The following is a 12,784-nucleotide window of genomic DNA, read 5'->3' on the forward strand; positions in this document are numbered from 1 at the left end:
ATGTAAGGAAAATGTTCAGAGATAGATTGTGGTGATGAACGCATAACTATGTTATCATACTGTGGACAGTGGATTGTATATCATGGATGATTGTATGGCGTGCAAATGTATTTCAATAAAACTGAATTTAATACAAAAAAAATTAAGCAAGTCGGATGGCAGAAGTGGAATTTTGATCCACAGCAAATTGACTTTCTTTTTCTCCTTGACTTTCTTTTTCTCTGTCCGAAATGAAAGTAAGAAGTATGATAGATTTGGGTATTTTGTCGTTGTCATCAGCATACTTTTTTCAAGTTATACCACATCTTTATTGTTTGTTTATTTCTATGTGTTACATTGCAGCTGGGATGTTGATCACCTTGGTTTGCAGTGGGGAGCAGTAAATATTAGATACATATTTATTAACCAGACCTAATCTGTCACAAACACGCTTCTTCATTTGACATTTATTGAGCTCCTACGCTGTATCCAGAGCTACTTCAGATCTGCTTTGTCCAATAGAATTTTCCATTACGATGGACGTATACCTGCACCATCCAATAGAGTAGCTGTGAGGCTACTGAAAGCTTGAAGTGTGAGGAACTGAATTTTTAACTTAAAAAATGATAACCTATTTAAATTTAAACGGTAAAACCTGTTACTCAGTTTGCTTTTGGAAAACTCTTAAGCATGTTTGAGACAACTTGGGTTTGTGAATCTACTTTCCCCACTGGAAATCTTATAAAATATAGATACAGATCAGGTATTTCTGATGAAAACTTTGTGCCTGAATTGAGACCGGCTATACGTGGAAAATACATACCAATTTAAAGACTTAGTTTGAGAAAAATGGCACAAAATGGCTCATCGATAATTTTTTGTTTTGATTACCTGTTGAAGTAAAAATACTTATGTATCAAGTTAAGAAAATATACTGTTAAAATGAATTCCACCTGTTTCTCTTGGCTTTTTTTTTTTTTTTAATTAGAGAAATTGTGAGTTTACAGAAAAACCAAGCTAAAATGACAGGGCTCCCATATACCTTTTGCCTTTTTTTAATGTGACTACTAGAAAACTTTAAATTACACTGATGTAGGAAAGCTCTACAATGGGCATTAGGGTTAATGAAAGCAAACAAAGGCATGTTTATATGATATATATAATTTAATGCCAGTGAATGGGTGAATAGAAATTGTGTACCATTAGCTACCTCTTTTCTTGCAAATCCTTGCTCAAACGTCATTTTTGCCCGAGGCTTTCTCTGAGGATTGTATTTGAAATTTCAACCCCTACCCCATTTAGTTTTTCTCAGTAATTATGCGAGATTTCAAACCTCCAGAACTTTAGCAATCCTTTCACCTGCATAATCATGGTTTAGTGAAGTCCACATGACAAAAAGATTTAGCATCTGGTACATAGGTTTTCCGAGTGGAAAATAAGGTATTTTCTCTTTTCTTGGAATTGCTTGGAATTTCTGCATCCAGAGGCATCCTAGCTCCAGGTGGGGTAGGGTTGTTTTCTTTTTTAAAAACAACTTTATTGAGATGGAATTCACATACTATAAAATTCCCCCATTTAAAGTGTGAATTTGGTGGCTTTTAGTATATTTGCAAGGTGGAGCAACCATTACCTCAGAATTTCAGAACCCTTCACCCCCAAAAGAAAACCCATAGCAGTCATTCCCCATTCCCCCAAAGATTTGCCTATTCTAGACATTTAATATAAATGGAATCAGACAGTATTTGTCCTTTTGTTTGTGTGTGACTTCTTTCACTGAGCATAATGTCTTCAAGGTTCATTCACACTGTATCTTGTTTGAAATGCTTCATTTCTTTTTTATAGGGAATAATATTCCATTGTGTGTATAGCCCATATTTTGTTTATCCATTCACCCACTGATGGACATTTGGGTTGTTTCCACTTTTTACATTTATTACAAATCACACTGCAATGAACATTCCCACACAAGTTTTTGCATGGACATACTTTTTCATTTACTTTGCCTAGGAGTAGAATTTAGATGGCTGGAAGTAAAATCGCAGGATCAAATAGTCACTGTATAACTTTCTGAGAAACCACCAAACTGTCTTCCACATTGGGTGAATTTTAGAATCCGACCACCAGTGCACGAAGGTTCTAATTTTTCCACATTCGCCAACTTTTGGAATGGCCAGACTTTTTGATTTTTAGCCATCCTAGTGTGTGTGAATTGGTATGGTTTTAATTTGCATTTCCCTACTGGCTAATGATATGGAGTAACAACCTTTGCCCAGTTTTTTTTTTTATTAGAGCAGTTGTCGGTGAATAGAAAATCATGCAGAGAAGTACAGAGTTCCCATATACTCCCCCCACCAACACACACAGTTTTCTCTATTATTAACATTTTGCACTAATGTGGTACCTTTGTTACAATTGATGAAACAATGTTATTAAAATTATATTATTAACTATAGCCCATAGTTTACATTAGGGTTCATTCTTTGCATTTTTTACAGTTATATGTTGTTTTTGTTTTTATTCTAGTAACTTATAATAAACAACCTAAAATTTCCTGTTTTATCCACTTTCAAATATATAATTTGGTGCTGTTAATTACATTCGCAGAATTGTGCCTCCATCACCACCATCCATTGCCAGACACTCTGTATCAGTAAAGCATTAACTCCATTTTCTCCACCCCTACCCAACCTCTGGTAACCTGTATTCCAGTTTATGACTTTATAAAAGTGCATATTTACTTATATCATAGAAGTGAAATCATACATTATTTGTCCTTTGGCATCTCGTTTTTTCACTAAACATGACGTCTTCAAGGTTCATCCATATTGTGCATTTTTTTTTAATTCAGTCTTACTGAGATATATTCACATACCCTACAATTATCCACAGTGTACAATCAATTGTTCACAGTACCATCATATAGTAGTGCATTCATCACCACAATCAATTTTTTGAATATTTAAATTACTCCAAAAAAAGAATAAAAATAAAAAAGTAAAACAGAACACCTAAAACATCCCATCCCCTCCATTTTTCATTTAATTTTTGTTCCCATTTTTCTACTCATCCGCCCATACACTGGATAAAGGGAGTGGGAGCCAACAAGTTTTCACAATCACACAGTCGTGCTGTGTAAACTACATAATTATGCAATCATCTTCAAGAATGAAGGCTACTGGGTTGCAGTTCAACAGCTTCAGGTATTTCCTTCTAGCTATTCCGATACACTAAAAACTAAAAACGGATATCTATATAATGCAAAAGAATGCCCTCCAGAATGATCTCTTAACTCCATCTGAAATCTCTCAGCCACTGAAACTTTATTTTATTTCATTTTTCTTCCCTGTTTTGGTCCAGAAGATGTTCTCAATCCCACAATACTGGGTCCAGATTCATCCCTGGGAGTCATATCCTGCATTGCCAGGGAGATTTACAACCCTAGGAGTCAGATTCCAGGTAGGGGGGAAGGCAGTGAGATCACCTGCCGCGTTAGCTTAGCTAGAGAGAGAGAGACAGAGAGAAAGAGGCCACATCTGAGCAACAAAGAGATTCTCTGGGGGAGACCCTTGGGCATCCCGTGCATTGTTTGCTCATTTTCTGAGCAGAGATTTCTGCGCCCTTTTGTTGCCTGCTCTATCTTCAGGGCAGGAGGAGCGCTGAAAACGTTTGCTGAAGGATTGAAAGCCTGTCCTCAGCGGTCTTTGCAGCCGAGTTTCCACATCTGGCAGATGCACCTGCTGTCGGGTCCCACCTGCGTTTATCAGGTGTGTGCGATGTGTGTATTCCGTTGTGGGTCCGCCCTTAGATGCCCATTTCAGCGACTGTCCCCTAATGAGAACCACGCCCTAATCTGAGCAGAGTCATGTTCCCACATTTGACGCTGCCTGGGCTCGACCGCCAGCCAGGTCCCGGCCGCGGTCGCCCTTTGGCAACGCTTGCTCCCGCGCTTCCTGTATTGATTCAAATCGCGGCTTCCGTCGCGTCCTCCCGAGATGCCCTACTCGCGCAGGCGCAGTTCCGCGGGGCGGGTCCTGGGGCGTGTGGCGGGGCGTGGCCGCAGGGACGCCTGTCGGCGCCGTGAAGGGGTGGGGGAGGCGGGGCGTGGCCGCGGCGCTCAGCGCGCCGGCGCGGGCCCGGACAGGGCGGGGCCGCCGGGGCGCGCGTCGCCGACGCGGGGGCGGGGCGTGGCCGCGGGGGCGCGCGCGGCGGAGGGAGGGAGCCGAGAGGCCGCGGAGCTGCGGCCGCCGCCATATTAAGGACCGCGGAGCCCGGGAGTCTGACAGCGGCCGCCGCGGCCGGGACGTGGCCGAGCTGCGGGGTCGGAGGCGGGGGCGGCGCGGCGCCGGGCGAGGTGGGGCCGGCGGAGCCAGCGGGCGACGGGAGCGAGCCAGGTGAGGCGGCCGGAGTCGGGGGACCCGCCCCCCCATCCCTGGGCCCGAGGCGGCGGGGCTGGGCCGGGGGCGCCCCGAAACCGAGGCGGCGGGGGGGGGGCTTCCGACTCCTCCAGCAGCAGCTCAGACACCCCCCCCAGAACGTCCCCTAGGCCGACCTAGGCCTGGGGTGACCCCAGCGTCCCCCACCCCCCCAAATCAGAGACACCCCCCAAACCAAGCGCTGTCTTGAGCCACCCCCAAACCCGACGATGACCCGCCCCCCGCAGTCAACCTCCACAGTCCCTTTTAAAATATCCAGTCGAGCTTTGTTTCCCAAAATTATGGGCCTCTCCCACCTTCCCCCCAGAACGGCAGGAGAGGACCCCAACTGTGTCATTTTACCTGGGACCTGTCAAACCTGGGTCTTCCATTTTCAGGCCGTCCAATTCAGGCTCTCCCCAAATTTAAACCGCCCCGATAGCTGAGCTTCCTGAGACCCACCCAGAGATGAACCAACCCTGCACCCCAATAAAATAAAATCTGAGCCCTGCAGCTCTGGAACCAACCTTTATTTGCTCCTTAGCCTACGGATACCAAGTGCATAAATGCCCCATGACCCCCAAATCCTGATTTTTGCTTGCTCCCAACCCCCCCAGCTCAACCCATTCCAGCTACCATCCGTGCAAAATCAAGGTCTTCTCATTTCTGTGCGGCCCCCCAAATTCCTGGCCATGAGCCGCTCTTTCCCCTTAGGTCAGGGCTGTTTCTGCAGACCCCGTAATCTTGACCTGACCCCCCCACTCTGATCCAAACCATTCTGTAGCTTCCTCCCAACACAGGCCTGGCCCCATGGGACACCCCCCCCCAAATGTGGAATGTCCCCCCAAAGCAGGGCCATTTTCCCATACTAAAATCCATGACTCCCCACCTGCACAGCTTGAGCCCCAGCCCTTGCAGGAGTCCAGCCTAAAGCTGTTGCTTGTTTCCCTAGTCCTCTCGCCCATGTCATGCCCTCGTCCAGGGTGTCATGCCCCCCCACCAGGTCCCCCCGTTTGCTGGTGAAGCTGCATTCTCTGCACACCCCCACGCTTCCTACTTTAGTGAGGACGATTTTCCCAAAGACACATCATCCACTCAACATGCACAGCCGTGTCCTCGGATCCCGGGATCGGCTGGAGGGACTTTGAAATGCATGATGTTGGGTGATCTGCCTTGTGGGTGGGTGGGGGGGGCTGTGGAAGCTGATGAGATACTCTGGGGTTGGTCCCCAGCGAGGCGTGCATTGTTTCCGGAATGTTCCCTGGGCCTTGGATCGTGCAGAATTTCTCACAGGCTCTGCCAGGCTTTTATGTCAGAGCTCCTTGGGTTACTGGCGATGCCGGACCGTCGTGTTTCCTTTGGAATCTGAGCCCGGAAGTGGGTGACTCTCGCGTGGCACTTTGCAGAGTGAGCAAAGTTCGATGGCAGGGGGTTTTATTAGGAATGAACACACTTCCCCTCCCAGAGCTAGGGCTTTGGTCTGCAGCCAACTGTCACTCCAGTTGATGGCTTTGTGTGGCGGGTCAGGGGGTTGTGCAGGCCGGTTGGCTTCTGTGCCTTGTTCCTGAGTGAAATCTCAGCATCGTGGAGTCAGGTGACAGTGGCGATGGCGGTGGCTCGAGAAGTCACCAGAAGGGGGAAACAGGCTGGTGGCCTCTGTGTTGATTCTGAAACTGCTTTCACTTTTTCAGCAACATCTCTCCGGCTCGTGCTAGCTACTGGGGCTTCTGGCTGGGTGGGTTTCGTATACTGGGGAGACCCAGAAAATGGGGTTGGTTTTGGGGACCTTTTCCTCAGTGTCACTTAGAAGGGGCAGGATCCAAAGTCATTCTCTTAGGAGGGTCAATCGCAGGACTCCTGGCACACATCCAGATCAGGGATTTGCGCTTTTGGGGACCGGCGAAATCATGACGCCCTGATAATTCCTTTCTTCTGAGGCAACGGCTCTTAGCTGGGGCGATTCTGCCACTGGGCACATCTGGAGATGTTTTCGGTTGTCACAACTGCGGGAGGGGGTGTCCTGCCATCGAAGTGGGTGGAGCTGCTCACCCCAGAGAATGTTCCGGCCCCCAGGTCAGCCGTGCCAGGGTGGAAACCCTGGACGAGATTCCAGCCTGTGAGCCCTGTCCCTGTGCCGGCACGATGCCCCGAACGAGGCTGGAGCTGGAGTACACTTGTCAGAATGAGTGCCGAGTGACGACGGGTCGATGGTGTGTGGGGTCCGCTCTGGGGGTCCACCCCACGGAGCGTCTGAGGAGCAGGGAAGGGGGTGTGGGGCCTTCTGTCTGCCCCTTATGGCTCCAACCACTGTCACCAGTGACTCCTGGCTTGTAAGCTCCATTGGCCACTGCCCTCCTGCCATGGGCAGCCGGTGGTGTCAGGCCAGGCTTGGCACCCACTGGCTCTGTCCTTCAGCCCCCACCCAGAGGCCCTGTTTGCAGCACTTAGGTGTTTGTGCCCCCCACGGCCACGGGCCTTGTGTGTTGGGGTGAGTGACCGTGTCCCACTGCCCCAGTCTCCTCACCTGGGAATGAAATGAGATGATGCACCTTGCAGTTACCTGGCCCGGCCTCGTTTAGTCCTTCAACCTTTGGGTGCTTAATAACCAGTCTCCCCTGCAAAGAACAGGTACCCCACTCCAGCCGGTTTGTCTGCTCCTTTCAGTTAGTCCTTCTGTCTCCTTCACGGGCCCTTCTTGTTTTATCATTTTATTTACCTGTTGATTTAATTTTGATAGGTAACGGCTTTACTAAGAGATACTTCACATACCCCGCAGTTCACCTTTTAAATTGTGCAATTCAGTGGTTTATAGCACATTCACAGAGTTGTGTAACCAACGCCACAGTCAATTTTAGAACATTTTTGTCCCCCCATTAGCAGTCACCCCCAGTCCTGCATCTCTCCACTCCCTGCTGCCTGCCTTGGCTACTCCAGACATTTCACATAAGTGGAGTCAGATGCTACTTGGCCTTCTGCGTCGGGCATCCTCAGCGTCCCTCCGTGGGGTTGTGTGGGTCAGAGCATCACTCCTTTTCATGGCTGAGTAATACTCCGTCGTCTGGAGGGACGTCCTGTTCTCCACCAGCCAGGGGCGGACACACGGACTGTTTGCAGCCGGGCGCTTTGGAATCCACTGCACCGAGCATCAGGCCTGTGGCTTCGGTCCCAGTTAGCGCCTCCTCCCTGTGCCCTGGGCACACTGCTGGGTGCCCGCCCCTCCCCGCGGCCTCCCTGCCCTCCTCTGTGCCGTTTAGCTGGCCCCCCCTTACCCTGATGGGTGGTGCCCCCACCCCAGCCACTCTCTCCCTAACACCTCACCCTGGCCCTTCGTCTCCACCCCCTGCTGTCTTTAGGGCCATGTCCTTTCTCACCTGCACCGGGCAGTCACCACTTCCTGCTCCCCCTAGGCCCCCCACCCCGTCTCCCCTGGCAGTGCAGCCACACTGGGCCCCCGAGAGCTCACAGCTGATGGGCACCAGCCCCGGCCCCCCATCCGCCTCCCCGGGGCACAGCCCAGCACGCCTGCCCCCAGCCGTCCCCCCTCTTCCTCTTTCCTATCCCCCTGCCCCCCGATATGCTCCGTCCACCCCAACCTCCCCAAACCACTGGGCAGCTCTGGGAAGCCCTTCAGCCTCTGCAGGCAGATCCTGTCCACCCTCCCCGCTCCCCCCAGCCGGCCTCTGCTCAGGATGGACCCAGGTCCCTGTGGCTTTTCGCCAGGCCCTTCCTCTGTGGGCCTGTCCCCTCCCAGACCAGATTTGCCTGGGAACCGCTGCTTGTGACCCTCGGCGAGTGGGGAAGGGCTCTGGGAACATCTGCTCATGTCCCTGCACCTGAGGGGGGCAGGGGGGCCGGTCCCGAGCAGAGGCTGGCTGCGGGAGGGGTGAGGCTGGCGGGCTGAGGAGTGGGAGAGAGGTCGGCTTTGTTCTGTTTTGTCCTGGGGCAAGCAGCTCTTCCCCCTAAGGAGCCCCCTAACCCAGGGCCCCCCATCCTGGTGATTCTGCCCCAGGGGACTCCTGGCAATGTTGAGGCATTTTTGGTTGTCACACTGAAGGGCTGGGGTGGAGGGTGTGCCTCGCCTCAAATGGGGGGAGCCCAGGGAGGCTGCTTGGCATCCCACAGTGCCCGGGACGGCCCCACCCCAGAGAATGACCCAGCCCCAGGGTCAGCTGTGCCGTGGGGGTGGGGACGTGTCCCAGACTCGTCACACATGGTCTTTCCTCCCCTGCCACCTCTGACCTTTCTGAGGCTCAGAGCTGCTGTCGCAGGACTGGCTGCCTGCAAGGGAATGAGCTCCCTGTCCCTGCAGGTGTGCACGCGGGGGCAGAGGTGGGCGAGGGCCTTGGGGCCCTGAGGGGCTCGGTCCAGCCTGGGGGGCTGCCTCTCTGATGCAGGTTTCTCTGTGTCCCCCACACCAGGGCTTTGTCTCCTGGGCTGCCGCGGACCCAGGTGTCCTCGTCGTCTGAACATCTCACTCACCAAGTCAGACAGGAGGGTGGGCCTGCGGCACCAGGAGGCCAGGGACAACCAGCAGTCGCTTCCAGTTGCTTCTGGCTGGAGCAGAAGTTCCCACCCGGGGATGGGGGGAGAGCCACCTCCCCTCCTCTCCCAGCCCCCCATGTGAGAACCACCCTCACTGCCGCTGCTGTGATTTCAGGTGTGTGGTCACTGGGTAGAGATGAGAGCCGCTGCTCTGGAAGATTCCGTGTTAGTTTCTCGTCCCTCTAGGCTGTGATCCCATGAAGGCAGCAGCCCGGGCTCTGCTCTGCGGCTCCTTGGCCAGCACTGAGGACATGGCCTGGTGCGTGGTGGATGGAGACTAAGCATCACCTGAGCAGTGCACCTGCCCGAATGAACAAGTGAATGAATGAATGTGTGTATGCCCGAATGAATGAATGAGTGAATGCACACCTGCCTGGATGAATGAGTGAGTGAGAATGGATGTGCACATGCCTGAGTATTCAAATGAGTAGATGTGTAAATGCACTCATGCCCAGATAAATGAATAAATGACTGAATGAATGGACGTGCATGCCCAAATGAATGAATGAGTGAATGAATGGATGTGCACATGGCTAGTGAATGACTGAATGAATGGATGCACACATGCCTGAATGAATGAATGAGTGAGTGAATGGGCGTGCACTTGTCTGAATGAATGAATGGGTGAATGAATGAGTGGACTGCGTGTGTCCGAATGAATGAATGAGTGAATGAATGGATGTGCACATGGCTAGTGAATGAGTGAATGAATGGAAGCACACATGCCTGAATGAATGAGTGGATGCGTGAACGCACATGTGCCTGGATGGATGAATGGGTGAATGAATGGATGTGTTCATATCCGAATCAACAAAGAGTGAATGTACACCTGCTTGAATGAATGGATGAGTGAGTGGATGGATGCACTGGTGCACGAGACAATGAGTGAATGAATGGATGCTCTCACCAGGCCCCCGGAAAGCCCAGGCGTCTCCCATCAGCGGCCCCCGCCTCCTGGGGGAAGGCCACCCATCTCCCCATGCCCAAGCACAGCTCGTGGTGCCAGCCGTGGCCAGCGCCATCTCTGGCTGTCCTTAGCGGGAAGGGGCCTGGCATCTGGAGCCCAGTGGGGACGTCTCCATCTCCTCAGCCTGTCAGCGAGGCCGGGGTCCTCTCCGCTGGCAGTGGAGCCCTTTCCTCGGGCGCCCTTGACTGAGGACAGCCCTCCCCAGTGCCTTTCAATAGTGTGGGCAGTGTTGGGGGAAGGGGTGTCGTGCTCGGTGGCAAAGGGCCCACAGAAGGGCAAGAGGGCACTGGGGCAGTGCCTGTGGCTGCAGAGCAGCTGCCCGGCCACCCAGTCACCGTGCAGTGCCCAGGAAGGGACAGGGACCGAGTATGGGAGGCCGGGATGTGCCAACGTGGAGCCACTGCTCTGCGCCAGGCCCTTTACGGGCCTAATTTGTCAGTGATGAAGGTGGCATCAGCCCTGTTTTAGAGATGAAGAGACTGAGGGTCAGAGAGGTGAAGTGGCTTGCCTGAAGCTTCACAGCCAGTAGGGGTTGAAGCTGGGATGCAAAGCCAGGTCTGTCTCATTCTAGAATCCCCACGCTTCCCCAGGCACCCTGCTGGGACTGCTTTTGTGGTATCTTGTTGTGTTCCAGTGGGAGGAAGGGGCTGGTTCCAAGCTCGCCTTGGGAGCTGCCTTGCCTGGGGGCCTGGGCCGCAGCCGGGCCTCTTGGGCTGTGGTCTGGCTGGTAAAGCTGACCTGTCCACTGCAAGGAGATGCAGGCCGAGGGCAGATGTCAGGACGGCACAGGGCTCCCTGCTAGAGGGCATGGCTGAGGTGCCTTTCCTTCCAGAAAGAGTGCCAAGGGAGCAGCGGGTGGGGTGATGAGTCCCTGACAAAACCCTTGGACCCAGGGTGCTTTGGGCTGGAGCCAAAAGAGGCAAAACAAGGGCCTCCCGCCTGCCCTGTCTGCTTGGCACCTCCTCACCTGGCACTTCTTGCCCCATCCCCTTCAGGAAAGGCTGGGAATGGGGTGACGGTCCCCTGCCACCCCACATGGCTTCTCCCAGGCCTGGACCTGAGCCAGTCTCTGGGTTCCTCTCCCCGTGCCTCTCACTCCAGGGGGGGCTTTCCCATGAGGCATTGGGGCCTGAGAAGGATGGGGCTCTGAGACAAGGGTCCCCAGTGAGCCCCCGGCCCCGCCCTGGTGTTCAGTCACCCCGCTCCCTGCTGGGGCCACGTGCAGCCTTGGGTCTGTGGGGAATGTCACACCCACCAGATGTCAACACCTGCACAGCCACAGGGGAAGCTGAGTGGCCCAGACGCCCAGGCTCACATCCCAGCCCTGCCACGGACTCGCTACGTACAGTGGACACGTCCCTCGTCAAACGGCGCTGCTCGGGCCTCCCCGGGGGGCTGCCCTGAGGACACTGTTAAGTGAGACATGCTGAGGCCGAGGACATATCCCCAGCCTGGCCTGTGGGTCAGGCAGGGTTAGCACTGGGCCTTGTCACCTGCATTGTGCTCCGACCATGTCCCCACCTGGGCCAGCGGCAGTGTCCCCGTCACAGGACGCAGCACAGCAGGCACCGCCAGACTGCAGCCAGCGCCCCTCCCTCCCCTGCCCCCTGCGCCTCCCCTGGTGGCCAGCACGGGCCACTCGGCCGTCCCCCCAGCGGCTGAAATTACTCTAGAGCTCGGGGTCTCACAAGGGGTGATTCGGCCCCCAGGGAAGCCTGGGCAGAACTGTCTAGAGACAATTTTGGTTGTCACCCCTGGGGAGGGGGCTGCTCCTGGCCTCGAGCGGGGGGAGCCCAGAGAAGCCGCTCAGCACCCCCAGTGCCCAGGACGCTCCCACCCCAGAGAATGACCCAGCCCCGGGGTCAGCCGTGCCGAGTGGGGAGCCTGGGCTAAACCCTCCCCGTAGGTGACGACACCCAGACCTCAAAATACTGAGTCATGACAGACCTGTCCCTGGGACATCTCTCCTTTTGCTCCTTGCAGGGTCATGAGATACGGAAACGGTAGGGACCAGATGCAGGATAAGCAGGGAAGCGACCGCGAGAGACTCGAAATCTGGCTGAGAGCTGCCGGGCGCGAGTGCTCTGTCCTTGGGGCAGACTTCAGGGTCTGGTGTGAACTCCGGAGGATTCGAACCCAGGGCTGATCCCAGACCAGGGGGGTCCGTGGAGGGCACAGAGCATGGCTTCCAGAATAGTCCCGGCCCTGACCACGGCAGGGGGCCCCACGATACTTCCGGGGCCCCTGGGGGAAGCTTGGTGGCCGCTGACCCCTGAGGGGACCCGCTGTGTCCTTATCCTGCACCCGCAGCCCACTCTCCGGCTTCCGGCCTCCAGGTGCCAGGCACGGCCCGGCCGGCGGCCCCTGGGGGACAGAGGAGCCCCAGCGCTCGCAGTGAGCCAGCTCGGCTGCACATCTGGTGACACACACCAGCCGCAGTGTGGAGGCCACGGGGGGGCTTGTTGACAGCACTGCCCTGCTCGGCCCTCGTGGGCCCTGGGGGACGGGGAGGGCCTGGGGTCGCCCCCATTTCCCAGAGGAGAAGGTTGAGGCCGGTCGGGGCCCGGGGCCGAGGGCGAGGCAGACGGTGACGTTCCCCTGCCGGAGGACACGGGCAGCCCCAGGACGGGACTCGGCCCCAGGCCCCACCAGAGCCCACGTGGCCTGGCACGTCGTCGTGCTCAGGAATCACCGTCACCCAGCGATCCCGATCCCTTCCTAACGTTTTGTTCTGGAAGCATCAGGCACCCGCCTTCCGCCCCTTGGAATCATCGTGACCTCGTTTCCCTTTTGAAAAGTGAACGCACTCAGGTGCCACAGGAAGTCCGGGACGGCGCGTCAGGAGCCCGGGGCTTCCCTGCCCAGGCCCCAGGCCGACCTCACC

At 54.4% G+C, this 12,784-nt stretch overlaps 1 protein-coding gene across 1 annotated transcript in view; it reads left to right on the forward strand.

Annotated features, from left to right (window-relative positions):
- The first annotated feature begins 4,203 nt into the window (after positions 1–4,203).
- LOC119525211 (fizzy-related protein homolog) overlaps positions 4,204–12,784 on the forward strand; it is a 31,159-nt gene continuing 22,578 nt past the window's right edge. The window contains exon 1 of the mRNA XM_037823811.1: positions 4,204–4,370. The gene's annotated coding sequence lies outside the window, so the exon portion shown is untranslated. The remainder of the gene's footprint in view (positions 4,371–12,784) is intronic.

This window comes from Choloepus didactylus (assembly GCF_015220235.1).
Source record: "Choloepus didactylus isolate mChoDid1 chromosome 25 unlocalized genomic scaffold, mChoDid1.pri SUPER_25_unloc1, whole genome shotgun sequence".
NCBI classification, from domain to species: domain Eukaryota; kingdom Metazoa; phylum Chordata; class Mammalia; order Pilosa; family Megalonychidae; genus Choloepus; species Choloepus didactylus.